General features: G+C 60.8%; 3 non-coding genes across 3 annotated transcripts in view; all 3 read right to left on the bottom strand.

The window, feature by feature from the left end:
• LOC142792605 (large subunit ribosomal RNA) overlaps nucleotides 1–9 on the bottom strand; it is a 3,958-nt gene extending 3,949 nt beyond the window's left edge. Inside the window, exon 1 of the ribosomal RNA XR_012891064.1 lies at nucleotides 1–9. This exon is cut by the window's left edge and continues 3,949 nt beyond it. This is a non-coding gene — a ribosomal RNA (large subunit ribosomal RNA).
• A 1,154-nt stretch (nucleotides 10–1,163) lies between these two features.
• On the bottom strand, nucleotides 1,164–1,316 carry LOC142792584 (5.8S ribosomal RNA). The gene has a single exon (XR_012891043.1). It is a non-coding gene; the product is annotated as a 5.8S ribosomal RNA (ribosomal RNA).
• Nucleotides 1,317–3,035: 1,719 nt separating this feature from the next.
• LOC142792597 (small subunit ribosomal RNA) lies at nucleotides 3,036–4,850 on the bottom strand. Its single transcript, XR_012891056.1, has one exon. It is a non-coding gene; the product is annotated as a small subunit ribosomal RNA (ribosomal RNA).
• Between the last annotated feature and the right edge of the window lie 7,650 nt (nucleotides 4,851–12,500).

Below are 12,500 nucleotides of genomic sequence, written 5' to 3'. Positions count from 1 at the left end.
CTGAGGTCGACAGCGGATACATTCGCTTCCATCAACTTCCTGCACGACCGCGTGCGCTCGCCCTACCAAGTGCGCCCGCAACCCTGTACAGGGCCACTTCTTCACAAGGCTGGCAATCGGCTTCCCCGCTGCACGCGTGCGGCGCACAACCGGTGTGACGTGGAAGTGACGGGACACGTTCGTAAACCCATCGCGAACCGAGTACGACGCCCTACCAAGTGCGCCCGCAACCCTGTACAGGGTCACATCTTCACAAGGCTGGCAAGCGGCATTCCGCTGCGCGCGTGCGTCGTCCGAGCAGTTGCGTGATAAACGACCGTGTCGAAAGCCCAAACACCGCCGAGGCCAGTCGCCGCCGCCGCAAGGGCAGCCACGCAGCCTGGCGAGAGGCATCGTCTCGTGTAGCGTCGCCCCCGCCCCAACTGGAGTGGCCCAGTTTTTTGAACGGGACGGGAACTGCGAAGCACTTAGACCGACGGCGGACTACGACGAGAACGCCTTAAGCTTCGCCAACGTTTCGCCAACTCGTGCGGGAGACTTTTTCCGCTTCGCGGCAAGTCGTCGCGCCGTGCTCTCCGCATCAACCGCGTACGCAGCGAACCGCAAACGTCGGGCGCAGCCTCCTCACCTCCCTGCGCTTTGCGCGCGAACGTTCCCTGTTCGCGCGGCAAAGCCTGGAGGAGGCACGGCCCCGCAGCGTGTTCGAGCGCCCGGTCTACGGGACACCCTGCTTACTTCGAGGGCAACAAGCGCAACGCAAGGCTGCGATCTCGCGCACTTTGCGCACGGCTGGAGAAGCTTTGCTGGCCGGCTTTCGCTCCTCGTGTTTACCGTGCGTTAAAGTTGCGCGTCCGTGGCTCTCGCAGCTCTTGCGCGCCCGGTCGCAGAGAGGAGTACGCAACCTCGACCGCACTTTCCCTGCAGGCTTCCTTCCGACTCGAAGTCCTGCGGCGGTCTCAACGAGGTGCCACATCCTCAATGCAGTCGGTCGCCCCCGTTTCGGTTGGGCTCTGGCACGACGGTCGCCACCGTCTCGCCCTTGAGTGGCCGCTGTTGGCGCTCGCTGTGAGGTGTTCAGCGTGCTGTCCGTGTTGCCGACGCGGTCAAAACGAGTCGACGGCTCACGTTCCCTTGTGCGCCGAAGGCTCTCTTGATATGTGATCCGACCCTCAGACAGACGAAGCCAAGGGAAGACCCAAGGCCGCAATGTGCGTTCAAAGAATCAGTGCTCAGTGTGTCCTGCAATTCACACCAAGTCTCGCAGCTGGCTGCGTTCTTCATCGACCCGAGAACCGAGTGATCCACCGCTTAGAGTCGTGAAAAAGTGTTTGTTCAATTCCGTACAGTCAAAACCAAACGTTTCTGGCACTCGGCCAAACAGTGGCCAAGAAGGGCGCTTTTCAGCGCACGCTTGGACTCCAAAACTCTGCCGCGCCTTTTTCGGCTGCCGCAAATCGAGCAAACGGTGTGTTTCGGACGGCGTTTCGCTTCCGCTACTTGCGAGTGCTTTCGTGGTCCACCCCTCTATAAATACTCGGGAGGCGTCGAAGCCGGTTCTCCAAGCCGGACCCGTAGGTATCGTTGTGTGCTCGCTCTCATTGGCCCGCCTAACCAGAAAATGCCTGCGGTACACCCATTTGGATAAGAGTGCACGCAGATGCGGGCCTCGACGGCTACACATTTCCTCGGGCGGCCGCCTCCCGGCCTCCGTGGAGCGCGGGATGCACGGTCCCATCGACAAGCCTCTCCCGTTTTTACCGTGGCGTCGCGGTTCACCACGGCGGGCGGGTCGGTCTCCTCCGCATAAAAAGGGGGACCCCCGCTTTTTGTTCCACGAAATCGCACAAGCTTTTTTCGCATCCACGGTTTGCCACCGCACACCAAAATGCCGATCCGGCTGCCTACTTTAGCCAACAGGTGGAGCCAGGCGCGCCGTACTTGCGCGGCACTTCCCACGTCCACCGAAGTCGGTGCCAAGGACCACTTTCGGCGCCGGAGCCGCGTACGAGCCTACTCGAGGCGGAAGAACGAAGCCAGCAAGGGCCTGGCCGCAAGTGCGTTCAATTGTCGGGACGTCCAAGTCCCTCGTTCTTCCGTGCTTCCTCTTTCGGCAAGTCGTTGCGGCACCTTCCCAAAGCGCGCAGACCCGCTAATCGCGACGAGCGCGACGTGGCCGTGCCGCCTTTCCCTCGGCAGCAAGCAAAACGCCTGGCAACGTCGACGCTCCCCTAACCGCGATCTCGCACCGTGTTTCGTGTGGCGAATTCAAAAGCCGGCCGGCGCTGCTGCAACCATTACGGTCGGTACGCATACGCCGCGGAGGGCGGGACGGTCATCGGAGCGTGCGGTTCCTCCATCGAGTACTGCGCACCTCGGCCGTCGCATCGCCGTGCCATGACCGGCCGCGCGTCAACGCGAACCGGTGCCAGCGAGATCCCTCGCCTGCAAGAACCGACCGGCAGCCTCCGTCACCCGAGGACGCGGAGGCGCTTGCCGCGGACGGCGGGACGGTATGCACTGGTGCACAGCGGACCCGTCACATCGCCAGTTCCTTGACCGACCGCCGACGCTTGTGCCGTTCCTCTCGTACTTGGCAGTCGCCGCGCGATTGTCGGGTCTCGTTCTTGCACGCTCGAACGGTCGGGAGGGCACTCGGCTGGCGTTTCGGGAACGCGCAGCCTCGCCTTCTACCGACGTAACCACGACTCGCCGTTCGCGCTCCGCCGCTCCTGTTTACAGTACTAGGCGGTCCCGCAGCGGTCGGGTCGCGCATTTCGAGCGCTTCGAGCCACGGTGCAGTGGCGGGTCGAAAGCCGACCTATGAGTGCGTTGCGCCGTTTGTACCCGCGTCCGCCACCTGGCCGACCGTCCAAGGTCGCGGTGTTGGCGTCCGCTGGGCGCAACAATTTGTCACGGGGTGCCGCTCCACATTCAGGCAGCCCCGTGGGGAAAAGCCGACCCCGCGTCCAAACGGGGTCAGCGGCAGAAAGTGTCGGGCGCAGACGCAGCTGAGGCGCTCACCCTTCACAATCCGTTAATGATCCTTCCGCAGGTTCACCTACGGAAACCTTGTTACGACTTTTACTTCCTCTAAATGATCAAGTTTGGTCATCTTTCCAACAGACCGGCGCAACCGAAAGGCCGCGCCGGACATCGGTCCGAAGACCTCACTAAATCATTCAATCGGTAGTAGCGACGGGCGGTGTGTACAAAGGGCAGGGACGTAATCAACGCGAGCTTATGACTCGCGCTTACTGGGAATTCCTCGTTCAAGGGGAACAATTGCAAGCCCCTATCCCAATCACGAAAGAAGTTCCACGGGTTACCCAGTCTTTTCAGACAGGGATAAAGACACGCTGCTTCCTTCAGTGTAGCGCGCGTGCGGCCCCGGACATCTAAGGGCATCACAGACCTGTTATTGCTCTGTTTCGTGCGGCTAGGAGCCGCTTGTCCCTCTAAGAAGGTTGTAAGGTGCTGGGAACCCCGCACCTATTTAATAGGCTAGAGTCTCGTTCGTTATCGGAATTAACCAGACAAATCGCTCCACCAACTAAGAACGGCCATGCACCACCATCCACCGAATCAAGAAAGAGCTCTCAATCTGTCAATCCTCCCAGTGTCCGGGCCGGGTAAGTTTTCCCGTGTTGAGTCAAATTAAGCCGCAGGCTCCACTCCTGGTGGTGCCCTTCCGTCAATTCCTTTAAGTTTCAGCTTTGCAACCATACTTCCCCCGGAACCCAAATACTTTGGTTTCCCGGAAGCTGCCCGCCGAGTCATTTGAGTAACTCAGGCGGATCGCTGGTTGGCATCGTTTATGGTCAGAACTAGGGCGGTATCTGATCGCCTTCGAACCTCTGACTTTCGTTCTTGATCAATGAAAACATTCTTGGCAAATGCTTTCGCAGTAGTTCGTCTTGCGACGGTCCAAGAATTTCACCTCTAGCGCCGCAATACGAATGCCCCCGTCCGTCCCTCTTAATCATTACCTCGTATTCCAAAAACCAACAGAACAGAAACGAGGTCTTGTTCTATTATTCCATGCAAGTTTATTCAGGCGACTCGCCTGCGTTGAGCACTCTAATTTTTTCAAAGTAAAAGCACCGGCCATCTCGAGGCACACAATGAAGTGCACCAAGAAAGAACCGGCATGATGTTCAGTCCGAGCCGTCGCATCGGGTAGATGCACTACTCGTCTGGAACTGAGATCCAACTACGAGCTTTTTAACCGCAGCAGCTTTAGTATACGCTATTGGAGCTGGAATTACCGCGGCTGCTGGCACCAGACTTGCCCTCCAATTGATCCTCGTTAAAGGATTTAGAGTGTACTCATTTCAATTACGGGGCCTCAAAAGAGTCCCGTATTGTTATTTTTCGTCACTACCTCCCCGTGCCGGGAGTGGGTAATTTGCGCGCCTGCTGCCTTCCTTGGATGTGGTAGCCGTTTCTCAGGCTCCCTCTCCGGAATCGAACCCTGATTCTCCGTTACCCGTAACAACCATGGTAAGCAAGTAACCTACCATCGAAAGTTGATAAGGCAGACACTTGAAAGAAACGTCGCCGGCTCGTGGCCATGCGATCAGCACAAAGTTATCCAGAGTCACCACACAATACGGGCCGAAACCCGATCGATCTTGGTCTAATAAAAGCACCCGTTACCCAAAGGGCTCCAGGCTCACTGCATGTATTAGCTCTAGAATTGCCACAGTTATCCAAGTAGGAAGAAACGATCTAAGGAACCATAACTGATTTAATGAGCCATTCGCGGTTTCGCCTTATTTCGGCATGTACTTAGACATGCATGGCTTAATCTTTGAGACAAGCATATGATTACTGGCAGGATCAACCAGGTAATCGTTCGACTGCGCGTCCGTCCTCGCCCTCGGCGGGCCGGACGCAGTCTGTGTGCGGCGGAGGCCACCTTCAGGCGCCCCAACACGCTTATTTTGCACTCCGAGATGACGGCGTTCGAGCTCGCTACGGCACAACCTTCCCGAAAGACGAGTGGGAGCCGTGCGGCAAGAAGCACGTTCATGCTCGCTCTTTTTCGTTGCATCGACTCGGTCGCGCCGTGCGGGTTGCCCAAGCCCGCTGCACTGTCGGTGGACCGGCCGGAACTAGCAACGGAGCCGAGACTGCAAAGCCGCCAGACGACGGGTCACGCCCGCGTCTTCGGCGCTTTCGCATCTGAATCGCCCGAGGACGACACGGAACACACCTCGATATCGTGGTAAAACGGCACCGTCCGACAACCAGCCCCTAACGCATCAAGCGGATGAGGCTGCAGACGACTGCCGTGGATTCCCCTGGAGCAGACCCGAGGACACGCTTGACGAGGCCGAAGCCCGCCGCATATCAGACACCCGGTCGCTTTCGCGTACGCCGCTCACGAGAACCCCCACATAATAGCAGCGATAAGTACCCAGACCTCCTTGGGCCCTAATACGAGCGTACTCGAGAAAATTTCACCGCGGGTGTGCCCCGAAACGTGTGGCATGTTGAGCGTGCCACAAGTCTACGTCGCTCTCAAACCCGCCGAGGTCGTAGAATTTGCGACCCTACTCACGAAATTCCCACCGAGGATACGGCCGCAAACGTACCGCACCTTGGGTAGGCCACGAGTTTGTGCAACACTACGCTGACGGCACAGCACCGAGGTCGTGCGCGCACGCACGGGAAAATTCCGCCGCGGTTTCTGCCGAAAACGTGAGGCACCACGACTCTCCGCAAGTTCGCGTCGACTGCGAAAGACCGAAGTCGTGAACGACGTGTCCGCTACTCGCCGCCGACACGCTGGACACCAAACGTACAACGACTCGACGGCGTCGTAGAGGCCCACGACGCGGTTTTCCTTAACGACGTCTCGGCGTGGCACCGACAGGTTAGAACGGCCGACCAACGTTCCCTGTCCGCCGTTCGGCTCAGTCGAAGGGCTCGGCGACTTCGGCAACGCTGCGAAGCCGCACGGTGACGCACGCCATGTCCCCATTTTTTTTTTCTTTCTGCGTCTGCCGGGGTGCCCCTATAATAGCAGCGATAAGCACCCAGACCGCCGTGGGTCGCTCGCCCCGGCTGACGTGGTTTTTCGTACTCCTGCGGCGGTCGCCGTCAAGCACGTCCAAATACGCTACTTTCGTGGGCGCATTCACGCTCTTTCGCTTCGCCGGAGTGCCAGCACTCACTCTGCCAAAAACGGCGAACATCCGAGCGGCGGTTCCCACTTTTGCGTCGGCGTCGCAAACCCCGCCCCGGCAGACGAGGTTTGCCGTACTCGTGCGACGGTGGCCGGCGGGCACGTCGAAAGACGCCGATATCGTGCGCGAATTGGCGCACCTTGGCTTCACCGGAGTGCCGCCACTGACTCCTCCAAAAACGGCGAAGATCCGAGCGGCGCTTCCCACTTTCGCATCGGCGTCCCGAACTCCGCCCCGGCTGACGCGGTTTACCGTACTCGTGCGACGGTCGCCGGCGAGCACGTGGAAAGACGCCGATATCGTGCCCGAATCGGCTCCGTTCGGCTTCGCCGGAGTGCCAGCACTGGCTCGGCGAAAGACGACGAACATCCGAGCGACGGTTCTCACTATTGCGTACGCGTCGCAAACCCCGCCCCGGCAGACGCACTTTGCCGTACTCGTGCGACGGTCGCCGGCGAGCACGTAGAAAGACGCCGATATCGTGCCGGAATCGGCCCCGTTTGGCTTCGCCGGAGTGCCAGCACTCACTCGGCCACAAACGGCGAACATCCGAGCGGCGGTTCCCACTTAGCCGTCGGCGTCCCGAACTCCGCCCCGGCAGACGCGGTTGCCGAGCTCGTGCGACTAGCGACCGCGAAGCCGTCTCGCGACGCCGCTTTCGTGCGCGGCTCCCACTGCGACCTGGGTCACCCGAGGTCGACGAGCAAAAAAGAATGTCGAAAAAAATTTTTTTTTTTTTTTGCGTCTGCCGGGGTGCCCCTATAATAGCAGCGATAAGCACCCAGACCGCCATGGGTCGCTCGCCCCGGCTGACGTGGTTTTTCGTTTTCCTGCGGTGGTCGTCGTCAAGCACGTCCAAACACGCCACTTTCGTGGGCGCATTCGCGCTCTTTCGCTTCGCCGGAGTGCCAGCACTCACTCTGCCAAAAACGGCGAACATCCGAGCGGCGGTTCCCACTTTTGCGTCGGCGTCGCAAACCCCGCCCCGGCAGACGAGGTTTGCCGTACTCGTGCGACGGTGGCCGGCGGGCACGTCGAAAGACGCCGATATCGTGCGCGAATTGGCGCACCTTGGCTTCACCGGAGTGCCGCCACTGACTCCTCCAAAAACGGCGAAGATCCGAGCGGCGCTTCCCACTTTCGCATCGGCGTCCCGAACTCCGCCCCGGCTGACGCGGTTTACCGTACTCGTGCGACGGTCGCCGGCGAGCACGTGGAAAGACGCCGATATCGTGCCCGAATCGGCTCCGTTCGGCTTCGCCGGATTGCCAGCACTGGCTCGGCGAAAGACGACGAACATCCGAGCGACGGTTCTCACTATTGCGTACGCGTCGCAAACCCCGCCCCGGCAGACGCACTTTGCCGTACTCGTGCGACGGTCGCCGGCGAGCACGTAGAAAGACGCCGATATCGTGCCGGAATCGGCCCCGTTTGGCTTCGCCGGAGTGCCAGCACTCACTCGGCCACAAACGGCGAACATCCGAGCGGCGGTTCCCACTTAGCCGTCGGCGTCCCGAACTCCGCCCCGGCAGACGCGGTTGCCGAGCTCGTGCGACTAGCGACCGCGAAGCCGTCTCGCGACGCCGCTTTCGTGCGCGGCTCCCACTGCGACCTGGGTCACCCGAGGTCGACGAGCAAAAAAGAATGTCGAAAAAAAATTTTTTTTTTTTTTTTTGCGTCTGCCGGGGTGCCCCTATAATAGCAGCGATAAGCACCCAGACCGCCATGGGTCGCTCGCCCCGGCTGACGTGGTTTTTCGTTTTCCTGCGGTGGTCGTCGTCAAGCACGTCCAAACACGCCACTTTCGTGGGCGCATTCGCGCTCTTTCGCTTCGCCGGAGTGCCAGCACTCACTCTGCCAAAAACGGCGAACATCCTAGTGGCGGTTCCCACTTTTGCGTCGGCGTCGCCAACCCCGCCCCGGCATACGCGGTTTGCCGTACTCGTGCGGCGGTGGCCGGCGGGCACGTCGAAAGACACCGATATCGTGCGCGAGTCGATGCTTCTTGGTCTCGCAGGAGGGCCGCCACTCACTCCTGCAAAAACGGCGAAGATCCGAGCGGCGCTTCCCACTTTTTCGTCGGCGTCGCAAACCTCGCCCCGGCAGACGCGCTTTGCCGTACTCGTGCGACGGTCGCCGGCGAGCACGTCGAAATACGCCGATATCGTGCCCGAATCGGCCCCGTTTCGCTTCGCCGGAGTGCCAGCACTCGCTCGGCCAAAGACGACGAACATCCGAGCGACGGTTCCCACTATTGCGTACGCGTCGCGAACCCCGCCCCGGCAGACGCGGTTTGCCGTACTCGTGCGGCGGTGGCCGGCGGGCACGTCGAAAGACGCCGATATCGTGCACGAATTGGCGCTCCTTGGCTTCACCGGAGTGCCAGCACTCACTCGGCCAAAAACGGCGAACATCCGAGCAGCGGTACCCACTTAGCCGTCGGCATCCCGAACTCCGCGCCGGCTGACGCGGTTGCCGAGCTCGTGCGACTAGCGACCGCGAACGCGTCTCGCGACGCCGCTTTCGTGCGCGGCTCCCATTGCGACCTGGGTTACCCGAGCTCGACCAGCAAAAAAGAAGGTCGAAAATTTTTTTTTTTTCTGCGTCTGCCGGGGTGCCCCTATAATAGCAGCGATAAGCACCCAGACCGCCGTGTGTCGCTCGCCCCGGCTGACGTGGTTTTTCGTACTCCTGCAGCGGTCGCCGTCACGCACGTCCAAATACGCCACTTTCGTGGGCGCATTCGCGCTCTTTCGCGTCGCCGGAGTGCCAGCACTCACTCTGCCAAAAACGGCCAACATCCGAGCGGCGGTTCCCACTTTTGCGTCGGCGTCGTAAACCCCGCCCCGGCAGACGCGGTTTGCCCTACTCGTGCGACGGTCGCCGGCGAGCGCGTCGAAAGACGCCGATATCGTGCGCTAATTGGCGCTCCTTGGCTTCTCCGGAGTGCCGCCACTCACTCCTCCAAAAACGGCGAAGATCCGAGCGGCGTTCTCCACTTTCGCATCGGCGTCCCGAACTCCGCCCGGGCTGACGCGGTTTACCGTACTCGTGCGACGGTCGCCGGCGGGCACGTCGAAAGACGCCGATATCGTGCCGTAATCGGCCCCGTTTGGCTTCGCCCGAGTGCCAGCACTCACTCGGCCAAAAACGGCGAACATCCGAGCAGCGTTTCCCACTTTCGCATCGGCGTCCCGAAGCCCGCCCCGGCAGACGCGGTTTGCCCTACTCGAGCGACGGTCGCCGGCGATCACGTCGAAAGGCGCCGAATTCGTGCACGAATCGATGCTTCTTGGTCTCGCAGGAGGGCCGCCACTCACTCCTGCAAAAACGGCGAAAATCCGAGTTGCGCTTCCCACTTTTTCGTCGGCGTCCCGAACTACGCCCCGGCTGACGCGGTTTACCGTACTCGTGCGACGGTCGCCGGCGGGCACTTCAAAATACGCCGATTTCGTGGGCGCATTCACGCTGTTTCGCTTCCCCGGAGTGCCAACACTCACTCTGCCGAAAGCGGCGATCATCCGAGCGGCGGTTCCCACTTTTGCGTCGGCTTCGCAAACGGCGCCCCGGCAGACGCGCTCGTGCGACGTACTCGTGCGACGGTCGCCGGCGAGCACGTCGAAAGACGCCGATATCGTGCTCGAATCGACCCCGTTTCGCTTCGCCGGAGTGCTGCCAGTCACGGCGCAGAAAACGGCGAACAAGTGTTTTTTTTTTTTTTTCCTAGAATTTGTGTTATAGAAGGCACATTTGATATCGGACGATAATTTTCAACTTTATCACGCGCACCGATTTTCGTGTAGAGGTTTGCAAGTTTATGGGAATTTCTCCACTTGGAATAATGCGATTTAGTAGTACTACGAGAACTTCATGGATGTACTCAAGGGTACGGGGCAAGTCAGTTACGTCAACACCTGCAGATTTTTTACACTTCAAACTGAAAATTGTTGGTTGTGAGTCCTCGTGTGATATTAAAGGCCGATTCGCTAACACATAGAACAAAGAAAGAAAGGAAGAAAAAACGCCCGCGCTCGCTCAAGAAACCTGGGTTCGCAACAAGTGGCAACAACAAGCAACCGAGCGAGTGCGCCAAAACCCGTGGCGGCCGAACAAACGCGAAGTCCCAACCGCGTCAGCCGGGGCGGCACGGGACAGGAAAAATCACTTCAGCCGGGGCGGCGGGGCACCGAATAAACCTCGTCACCTCGTCGCAGGATAAAAGAGGAAACAAAAAGTCTAAACAGCGTCTGCTGGAGCGAATGCGTAATAAAACAACAACAACAACAAAAAAAAAAAAACACCCGCGCTCAAGAAGTCTGCAATCACCACAAAAGGCGACTGTGACCGAGCAGCGTCAGCCGGGGCCGTGCGGAAACGGAAAAACCGCGACTACCGGGGCGTCGAGGCACCGAAAAATCCACTTCAGCCGCGGCGAAAAAAAAAAACAAAAAGAAAGACGGAGGGGGGGGGGGGAACCACGTCTGCCGGGGCGAAGGAAAAAAAAAAAACGCGTCTGCCGGGGCGAGCCCGGGTGCGGCACCACCGGGAAAACTGTGGCAAACAGACATGGCGATCGAGTGAGTGGGCCGCCAGCCAGGCTCAGCCAAAAAGTGCAAAGTCCGAACTGCGTCAGCCGGGGCGGCAAAAACCACGTCAGCCGGGGCGGCGCAAAAAACCGCGTCTGCCGGGGCGGCACGAAACCGCGTCAGCCGGGGCGGCGCGAAAACTGCGTCAGCCGGGGCGAAAGAAAAAAAAAAAAAAAACGCGTCTGCCGGGGCGAGCCCGGGTGCGGCACCACCGGGAAAACTGTGGCAAACAGACATGGCGATCGAGTGAGTGGGCCGCCAGCCAGGCACAGCCGAAAAGTGCAAAGTCCGAACCGTGTCAGCCGGGGCGGCAAAAAACCGCGTCAGCCGGGGCGGCGCAAAAAACCGCGTCTGCCGGGGCGGCACGAAACCGCGTCAGCCGGGGCGGCGCGAAAACTGCGTCAGCCGGGGCGAGCCCGGGTGCGGCACCACCGGGAAAACTGTGGCAAACAGACATGGCGATCGAGTGAGTGGGCCGCCAGCCAGGCTCAGCCAAAAAGTGCCAAGTCCGAACTGCGTCAGCCGGGGCGGCAAAAAACCGCGTCAGCCGGGGCGGCGCAAAAAACCGCGTCTGCCGGGGCGGCGCGAAAACTGCGTCAGCCGGGGCGAAAGAAAAAAAAAAACGCGTCTGCCGGGGCGAGCCCGGGTGCGGCACCACCGGGAAAACTGTGGCAAACAGACATGGCGATCGAGTGAGTGGGCCGCCAGCAAGGCTCAGCCAAAAAGTGCTAAGTCCGAACTGCGTCAGCTGGGGCGGCAAAAAACCGCGTCTGCCGGGGCGGCACGAAACCGCGTCAGCCGGGGCGGCGCGAAAACCGCGTCTGCCGGGGCGGCACGAAACCGCGTCAGCCGGGGCGGCGCGAAAACTGCGTCAGCCGGGGCGAGCCCGGGTGCGGCACCACCGGGAAAACTGTGGCAAACAGACATGGCGATCGAGTGAGTGGGCCGCCAGCCAGGCACAGCCGAAAAGTGCTAAGTCCGAACTGCGTCAGCCGGGGCGGCAAAAACCGCGTCAGCCGGGGCGGCGCGAAAACCGCGTCTGCCGGGGCGGCACGAAACCGCGTCAGCCGGGGCGGCGCGAAAACTGCGTCAGCCGGGGCGAGCCCGGGTGCGGCACCACCGGGAAAACTGTGGCTAACAGACATGGCGATCGAGTGAGTGGGCCACCAGCCAGGCTCAGCCAAAAAGTGCTAAGTCCGAACTGCGTCAGCCGGGGCGGCAAAAACCGCGTCAGCCGGGGCGGCGCAAAAAACCGCGTCTGCCGGGGCGGCACGAAACCGCGTCAGCCGGGGCGGCGCGAAAACTGCGTCAGCCGGGGCGAAAGAAAAAAAAAAAAACGCGTCTGCCGGGGCGAGCCCGGGTGCGGCACCACCGGGAAAACTGTGGCAAACAGACATGGCGATCGAGTGAGTGGGCCGCCAGCCAGGCACAGCCGAAAAGTGCCAAGTCCGAACTGCGTCAGCCGGGGCGGCAAAAAACCGCGTCAGCCGGGGCGGCGCAAAAAACCGCGTCTGCCGGGGCGGCACGAAACCGCGTCAGCCGGGGCGGCGCGAAAACTGCGTCAGCCGGGGCGAGCCCGGGTGCGGCACCACCGGGAAAACTGTGGCAAACAGACATGGCGATCGAGTGAGTGGGCCGCCAGCCAGGCTCAGCCAAAAAGTGCCAAGTCCGAACTGCGTCAGCCGGGGCGGCGCAAAAAACCGCGTCTGCCGGGGCGGCGCGA

The sequence above is a fragment of the Rhipicephalus microplus genome, unplaced genomic scaffold (genome assembly GCF_043290135.1).
Source record: "Rhipicephalus microplus isolate Deutch F79 unplaced genomic scaffold, USDA_Rmic scaffold_229, whole genome shotgun sequence".
In the NCBI taxonomy this organism is placed as follows: Eukaryota; Metazoa; Arthropoda; class Arachnida; order Ixodida; family Ixodidae; genus Rhipicephalus; species Rhipicephalus microplus.
Note: the sequence above shows the minus strand (reverse complement) of the source record. Positions and strands in the feature narration are given on the sequence as shown.